Source organism: Diabrotica virgifera, chromosome 8 (genome assembly GCF_917563875.1).
Source record: "Diabrotica virgifera virgifera chromosome 8, PGI_DIABVI_V3a".
Taxonomy (NCBI): domain Eukaryota; kingdom Metazoa; phylum Arthropoda; class Insecta; order Coleoptera; family Chrysomelidae; genus Diabrotica; species Diabrotica virgifera.
Window position 1 is genome coordinate 162,446,939 of NC_065450.1, and position 9,589 is coordinate 162,456,527.

A 9,589-nucleotide genomic window follows, 5' to 3' on the forward strand; every position below is an offset into this window, starting at 1 on the left:
TTGAGGTTATGTTTTTGGTGTTTATTTTCGGTTAATGACTAATTATGTGTTACCGAGTATAATTAAATTAACTTTTAGCCTTCTCTAAGATTGTTTTAGCAATCTACAACATTTAATTATGAGATGGTGAAGAAAAATGATGCTCATGTACTACTGTATACAGACAGGTATTTCGAACAATACAATGAGTTGTTCATGATTCTTTTTGATTTAATGTACAGCTTTAAGGTAAGATATTGTGCTGGATAATTTGTTATTAAATAATTTAATAGTTTATATGTTGTTTCAGTTTTGATACAGTAAGTATATATTGTAATTATATGCATTTTAAAGAGTCTTCCATTTGGTTTTACTTTTAGCCTTTGGCTAAATTAGAACAGTTACATGAAAAAATTGCAATACTAACAATGCCCATACAAATATAATTATTGTGTATTTTTAAAACTATAAAATGAAAAATAAGTCTAAAAAACGACCTAAAAACTACGTTTTTGATATCACGTATTTAAAACGTGATAAAAATGACGTCAATTAACTTGGTACAAATTCACATGACTTTCGACGTCGAAAAAACGTGATAAACTGACGTGGTTTCGTGATAATTATGACGTCTTTTCAACGTTTTGTAAACGTTATTTGGTTGTCTGGGATAGAGGAAAGTCGCCAATTATGGAATACCATTTTGTTTTGGGGATATAAAAAACCTTTATAGAAATAAAAACAGTTTAATGTTGTGACAAATCAGTCATACATTTTTATGTAGTAATTAAAAGCCTTCTCTTAAGTATCCTAATTAACAAAAATTAATCGAACAAAAAATCAAAATCTCAAATGAGTAACCAAATATGGAATAGGTACTCATAATATGGATTACAGGCATAAACCAACATATCAATAATAAAAATAGGCATAAACGTTTGATATCAAATAAATTTAAATAAGAAAATTGTGAAAAATGAAAGAATTACAATAGCTTAATTTACTTACAGACATCACAGATCCATGTATGAAACCCTGGACCAGCACAATTATAATAAGCCCACACATTATGCACTTACTCCACTATTCCATAATTAGGCACCAACGACGGTTCATATTTGGATTTGTACCGGGTGTCCCAATAAGAATGGCTCTCGGCCATATCTCAGGAACGGTTTCTAGTAGAGCTTTGAAATAAAAAATTTTATAACAAAAGTTGCCTCAGGAAAAGCCTGGAAATTATTTTCATAATTGTGGGTCCACCGCTAGAGGGCGTAATTGAATATCAAAAATAAAAAAATCTAAATTTTACAAAATTGTCCTAATGAAGGGGCACTGGAAATCCGATTATTGTATTCTTCATCAAATTCTGCGCATATTTGATTTAACAAGTTTAACTCTACCTTTGCAAATAAGAGGTGGGGGTGAGTGGGAACCTTGTTATGAAAAAATGGCTCTAAGTCCGGTTCTGCTAAATCAAATTTTGAAAACTGAGTCTTGTTGAAGACAGATGTTTTTCTTCAATGTAAGCGTGATAATTTTGAACCATCCTAATAAGTAATAAGCCAGCTGGGAGGCGTTATTTAATTTTTTTCAGAAATCTAGTTTTCTTTGGAAAATATTAAATACAAGTATGCATTTTTAATCATACTTTATAAAATTAGATTAAATTAGCAATAGAATAGCGAAAACCGCATGTCGATACCTTTTGTCTATCTCAAGATATCTCGAGAAACGTGTAAATTTTATACATAACTGTTACTATCACCGGTAAACTAAGTTAATGAAAAGTAGTGTGCTGTGGAAAAAAACAAAATAACATTTTCCAGATGTCAACGTATAAAAACATAATTAATTAAAACAACAATATAAAGAGAAACAATACTATTAAAATTAAATATAACACAGAACAAAAAGAACTACTTAGTGACGACCTAAATATTCAAATTGTTGCCCATCACACACTACTCTAGAATACATTATCCAGAGAATACTAAACGCCATTCAAAGCATATCGAGAGCAGAAATTGAGACTGCTGTTCAATCTACTCTTGAAAGAGTAAATGTTTGCAACGAAAATGATGGGCAAAAATTTGAACGTTTATGTCATCACTAAATATTTGTTTTTATTTCTTTGTAATAGGGCTTTTCAACGCTTCTCATTTGTTTCAAGCCTCTGTCATATGCCGTATAATCCGTGTATAATATTTGTTGGAGAACTGTATTCTCCACCCAAAAATAAACTCTATTTCACCAACAACAAATTTCCGCGCCGCCTCTGTAACAACCATAAAATAATTCCATTACGCAGTGCCCGAAGAAAACTTCCAAGAATGTTAATCTCCGCCGTCTCTTTTACCCAAAGCACCCAACGGAAATATTTGTTAACGGGATGAAAGAGCGGGGTGCAACAGTCAGTCAACTATCAACACTCATTAAGAACGTACGCAAAAACCTCTTTTCATTTACGCTTTTTCGAAGAGAATTCTTCACGCCGCAATTAACAAAAAGCCGGTACAAAGTGTAAATATATGTGTAGTGGCGTCTTTCACGAATAAGTTGTTAACTCAATTGTTCACATGTAAAATTCTATTTCTTGCCCTTTTCAACTTCATTACAGTCATAGCAAAATAGAAAGTGTTTTATTTACATTAACAATTCAACAGGCCAGAATTACAGCATCTTACGGTTCATTAAAAGTTCTTCTCTTAGCTATCGAAGGCTTAGCGACACATTGAACTTACTGCAAGTGCAAAACGCTGGAAAGAGACATTGGAACTACTCCAAACTCTCCATGGAGGAATGTTGAACACCGGCGTCCCTCCAATATTAATATACGAGATATGAACGAGGCTCGAAACAAATGAGAAGCGTTGAAAAGACCTAATATACGTTGACAGCTGGAAAATGTTTCTTTGTTGTTTCCATAGCACACTACTTTTAATGAATTATTTCGTTTACCGGTGACAGTAACAGTTAGGTTTTTAAATTTACACGTTTTGTAAGATATCTCGAGATAGAAAAAAGGTATTAACATGCAGTTTTCGCTATTCTGTTGCTAATTTTGTCTAATTTTGTAATATGGTATTAAAAATGCATGTTTGTATTTAATATTTGCCAAGGAACACTAGATTTCTGAAAAAAATTAAATAACGCCTTCTAGCTGGCATATTACTCAGTAAGTTGGTTCGAAATCATAACTTTTACATTGACGAAAAAGATCTGTCTTCAACAAGACCAAGTTTGCAAAATTTGATTAAGCAGAACCGGACTCACAGCCAGTTTTTCATAACAAGGTTCCCACTCACCCCCACCTCTTATTTCCAAAGGTAGACCTAAACTTGTCAAATCAAATATGCGTAAAATTTTATGAAGAATACGACGATCGGATCTCCAGTGCCCCTTCATTAGGAAAACTTTGTAAAATTTAGATTTTTTAATTTTTGATATTCAATTACGCCCTCTAGCGGTGGTCCCACAATTATGAAAATAATTTCCAGGCTTTTCCTGAGGCAACTTTTGTTATAAAATTTTTTATTTCAAAGCTCTACTATAAACGGTTCCTGAGATATGGCCGAGAGCCATTCTTATTGGGACACCCGGTACATTAGTTCAAACTAGTATCTGCATTTTTTCAAGTCGTAATTTTTTAATTACAGAAGGTCATCAAATATTAAAATAAAGGTACTATTGATATACGCAACAGCATAAAAAGTCTGTATTCATGCATAATAACCAATGATACTCGTTGAATATATTTACCTTTGAAATTTTCTGCGAGACGATAAAACAAAACGCGCCTGCCAGATACGTATCGTTCGCGCATCTGACACAAATATGTAAATACGATAATAAAGAGAGCGGCTGAAATAGATGATGGTCTTGTAGTGCGCTTCCAACTTATATTTGTTAGGACATATTAGGACACTATTCCATATTTGGTTACTTTCCTCTATGGTATTGAAAACTCGTCGAGGGATAGAAAGTAATTTATTAGAATCCTTAGGCAACTTATTGGGCAGTGCAAGAAATATTTTTCCTAAAGTATTGGGTTTCAAAAAGCATTTAGAGCATTTTCGAAAGGATACAGTATATTTTGTGCGTCGTTTCATCATAACGGATGAGACTTGGTCTATCTCCATGATCTTGATTCAAAATATAAGGCTAAAGAGTGGTAAAACCTGTCTTTTGGCTCTGAAACGAGTCAGTGCCCAGAAATCGGCTAAGAAGGTTTTAGCATCAGTTTTTGGGATGTGAGAGAATTTTTATTGTGAATTAAGTACTTGTAAACTGATAAAACAATACATTCTGGATATTATAGTAATCTTTTACACCAGCTGAAGGAAAAAAATCGTGAAAACAGACCCGGTTTGCAAAAGAAAAATATCCTTTTTCATCAGGACAATGCACCGTGTCATATGAGCGTTTTACCAATGCATGGCTGAAATCCATGAGATTTTTTTTGCGATTTTTCGCAAAACAAAAATTTTTTTGTATTTTTCGGGTCATTCTAAGTAAAAAATATTTTTACAAGTTTTTTCGTATTATGCATAGTTTTTGACATAAACGCGGTTGAACTTTCAAAAGTTCGAAAAACTGCAATTTTTTAACCAGAATAACCTTTGATTTAAAAACAAAATAGCAATTATGTGTACCGCATTTGAAAGTTCAAGACAAATTCTATTTATTTTCATTGCTAAAAATTAATTTTTTCATTGTTAAACAAAGCTATAAACACATAGAACTTGAATGATGTTTTCAATGCATTTCTGAAAAACATTTCTAATTAGGTTTCTCTGCGGATTCATATTCAAAAGTGTCTCTTTTAAACAAATCTGAAGGGTGCCGGACGAAATTTTTGGGCAGAAATTGTTTAAAAAATTTTTTTAAACAAATACATAAGATTACCTTTTATTGCTCCAAAAGATATACTTTTAGGTTTTTTGAGTCATTCTAAACAAGAAAGTTATCTTGTGATTTTTCTCAAAAATTGACAGTTTTCAAATTATAAGCGATTTAAAATCTAAAAAAATGCGAAAATACGCATTTTCGAGGCTTAAACACTCATATTTAAATTAGTATTTTTAAGGGTGCCAACAACATGGATTAAAGTTTAAACATTCCTTTTCAATATTCCGAAGAGTGATCGGGTCTAACTTCAATTTAGACTGTTGTTTTTTAATTGTTAATTATGCGTGTTCATCCGGTTTTTTTTTGCCGGTGCGGCGCGCACTATTTTCAAACATCTAGTATTTTCCTCCGAAAAATATTTTTCTAGATTCCTTGGGACATCCTAAAATAAGTTTCTTGACATTTTTCTCAAAAGTTAATAGTTTTAAAGTTATAAGCGATTTAAAATCCGAAATATGACAAAAAAACACATTTTCGCATTTTAAGTCGCTTATAACTTTAAAACTAGTAACTTTTGAGAAAAAGTCGAGCAACTTATTTTATTTAGAATGTCCCAAAGAATCTAGAGAAATATTTTTCGGAGGAAAATCGAAAATTTTTAAAAATAGTGCGCGCCGCAGCGGCAAAAAAACCGGATGGACACGCATAATTAACAATTAAAAAACTACGGTCTAAATTAAAGTTAGACCCGATCACTCTTTGGAATCATGAAAAGGAATCTTTAAACTTTAATCCAAGTTATTGGCACCCTTAAAAATAATAATTTGAATATGAGTTTTTAAGCCTCGAAAATGCGTATTTTCGCATTTTTTTAGATTTTAAATCACCTATAACTCGAAAACTGTCAATTTTCAAAAATTCACAAGATACCTTTCTTGTTTATAATGACTCAAAAAACCTAAAAATATATTTTTTGGAGCAACAAAAGGTGATCTTATATATTTGTTTAAAAAAATTGTTTAAACAATTTTTGCCCAAAAATTCCGTCCGGCACCCTTCAGATTTGTGTAAAGGGGATATTTTTGAATATGAATCCGCAGATAAACTAAATTAGAAATGTTTTTCAAACGGGAGCGGTCTCACCACATGGACTACATTTAACATCGAACGAGTAGGCGCGCATACAGACAATTTCTACGTAGATTACTTATACTAAAACTCATGCATTGGTCAAGGGTAACACTATGTATTTATAGCTTTGTTTAACAATAAAAAAATTAATTTTTAGCAATGCAAATAATCAAAACCAATAGAATTTGACTTGAACTTTCAAGTGCAGTAAGCAGAATTGATATTTTATTTTTTAATCAAAAGTTATTCGGGTTCAAAAATTGCAATTTTTCGATATTTTTAAAGTTCAACTACGTTTATCTGGAAAACTATGCATCCTACGAAAAAACTTGCAACAACATTTTTTGCTTAGAATCGCCCAAAAAATACAAAAAAAGTTTTTTTTTGCGAGAAATCGCTGTTACGTAATTTCTCAAGTTCTTTGTTTATAACAATCTTATCGACATCCGCATCAACTGTTACCCAAAAAATTCATGTTCTACGGGTCAAAATACATAACAAAAACGTGGGTAAGTCCATCTGAATTAAGGAGGCCGTTGTACCCCCCTCTCCTGGCGGCAGGACTAATAGAGTAAACTTTGAATTAGGAGATAAGTAGCGGCTTAGTTTATTTGTTAGTTAGTAATTGTGATTTCTGAGTTTTGTCACGTTTGTTTTGCTTTAAGATTCAGAAGTGTTTTTAATATCTATCTATAGTGGAGTTTTAGTTCATAGCCTCATACAATAATTATACACTACCACCAATTTGAAAGAACTTCAGTAACAATGTGTCGTTTCATTTATCTCCCTCCTCCAGGTCCCTTTAAAAAGCTTTTGTTTTAAAAATGTATGGATGTGTTTTTGAAATTGTCAAGGGATTGGATTTATTGATTTAATAAAATTTAATAAGAAGACGTTTTTCCAAAGCATCATGCAATAGTTATTTTCCACCTACCTCTACCGAAAGTATACTTTTCCGGACCTGATTGTAGGGAGCAAAGTTGTACTTTTCCTCCCTAGGGAGGAAAATATTTTTCCTCCCTAGGGAGGAAAAGTAAAAGTGACGTCATTCATGAAATATAACTTATTGACGCCCTGTACAATATCTATTTTCTATTACGTAAGTATCTATACATTTAACGTTTATTTATAAAACAGAATTATTTTGCAGAATGGTAAAAAACAGTAAATTGTTATTTTGATTTAACAATGTTTACATTAATAATTTGACTTATATTTGACAGTTGACAGTTATATTGTACCTACTTGCTAGTTTTAGTTCTAATAAATTTTGTTGGTTAGTTACATAAATAAATTAAGTAAAAATAAAAAAATGACTTGTTATTTGAGGAAGGTGGAAAAACCATATGTATAACATGGGAGTAAAGTGCCTTTTCCTCCCTTGAATGATTACTGCCCTCCGCTACGCGTCGGGCAGTAAACTTCATTCTCGGGAGGAAAAGTAGCACTTTCCTCCCTTGTTATACAAATAGCTATTTCCTAACAAGTGCAGAAAGTCATTCTTTTCCGCACGCGACTGCAGTTTGCCGAACGACGCGAAGCGGGAGTTCGGCAAGCAGTCGAGTGCGGAAAAGAGACATTCTGCAAGAGTTAGGAACAATATTTTTTCTAAGAGTCTTTAAAAAATTACCAAATCTTAATCAATTAATTTAATTAATATGAAAATACATACACAAATTAATTCTTTGACAAGTTTGTCAAAACCAAACTTTCAATATAATTAGTTAGCATGACGACGATCTTGGTTTCCACGACGATGATTCAAAACAACTGTTATTGTCTACCGATTTGACTTTCGAATATTATGTCAAAATAATTTTATTTCATCGAATTGTCGCGTTAATTTCATTAAAACAGGAACACAATAAGATATATTTGAAATAAATTAGTAAATAATATCTAAATATTAGTTTATTGCATGTACTATAATTACTTTAAGGCCATATTAACATATCTAAATTAACACGCGTGCGGAAAAGTAAAAACCGCGTGCGGAAAAGTAACACGCGTGCGGAAAAGTAACACGCGTGCGGAAAAGTGAAACTTTCTAAACTAAAATGCGTGCGCGAAAGTAGACATTTTTGCACGCTCGTAGAAAAAAATAATTAGGAACCAGGTAAATGAGACATCTACTTAAATAATTTGTGATGGGCCAGTGAAATAATCAAAATTGCAGACAGTCAACAAAGGTTGCAATAAATTAGAAATGATTTAAAGGGAATATACACTGTGCCACGAATCTAACTCATAAATATTCAATTAAAAAAATTTCATTCATTATGTTCCTTAAAGCGGTAGGCGCAAAAGCGCATTAATTTCTTTCGAATCCTGAGAAAACTAGTAAGTATTTTGGAAAATTTAAATTCAGAATGAAAGAGTACGTTACTACCGAAGGTTGAAAGTCCCTGAAAATATCTACAATGTTTCTTTTAATAAGTTACAGGGTTGAAAAACAAAAGGAAGAAAATAATAAAAGTAGTAAACTACACATTTCAAAACAAAGTACCGAGGAACATTGTTGATGCTCCTTGGTATATCCGTAACAGCAACCTTCACCAGGTCCTGGGTATGGAAACTGTGACCGAAATAATCAAAAGAACAGCAACAAGTCACGAGCAGGGGCTTTATAGTCATGTAAGTGTAGAGGCAATCCAGCTTTTTGACGACACTGAACTAAAGAGAAGGCTCATGAGGATAAAACCATTTGAGTCAGTGTAAATGTGTAACAGTTTAGTGTAAAAAGCAGAGAATAAGAGTAGGCCATAGGGTAAGCCCTTAGATTTAAGTATTTGTTGTTTATTAAATTCTGTAAGGAAATAACTGATAATTGGTCATTTGTGACCAGATCACAGTATACAAACACCGCATAGGTGTTATATGATTCATTCCAACAACACAATACGACTGTTTTGGATTATCGCGACAACGAATATTTCAGTATGCCACATAAGAAGTACGAAAGTAAATGGCTCTACTAATTATTCCAATAAGCAGCAATGTAATTTGCAATTTATTTTCGTTCTTCATATTTTGCACAATAAATTATTCGTTGTCGAAATAATCCAACACAGTCGTATATTCGTGGAATAGGGTATATAAAAAAAATATGAGAAGATCTATTCTATCTACTGTTCTTTTCAGTCGGCATAGCATTTGATATTGCATGGCGAGCTGCCTAAAATTTTATTTTTACAATATTTAGCATAGCCCAAGATCAAGATGACTTAAGCTATATGATACGGAAGCTAAATGAACATTACCAACAGGCAGGATTAGTAATAAATATGGACAAGTCAGAATACTTCATAGTGGTAAACGAAGACATTGAAAACCTACCATTGGAACAAGGACATATTGTTGGTCTGAAACAATGCAAATATTTTGGAGCTATATTTAAAAAACGAGGAAATAGTGAAGATGAAATACAACACAGAATCAATAAAGGTAGAAGCATCACTAGATCCCTCAATTCAATTTTATGGGACAAAGAGATCAGGAAGGAAACAAAGAGAAGAATATATGAAAGTATAATGAAGAGCGCTACAATCTACGGTGCAGAAGTTTGGGACATAAGTGCAAGAAATAAAAAGAAGCTACTTAGTATAGAGATGGACTATTTGAGGAGAAG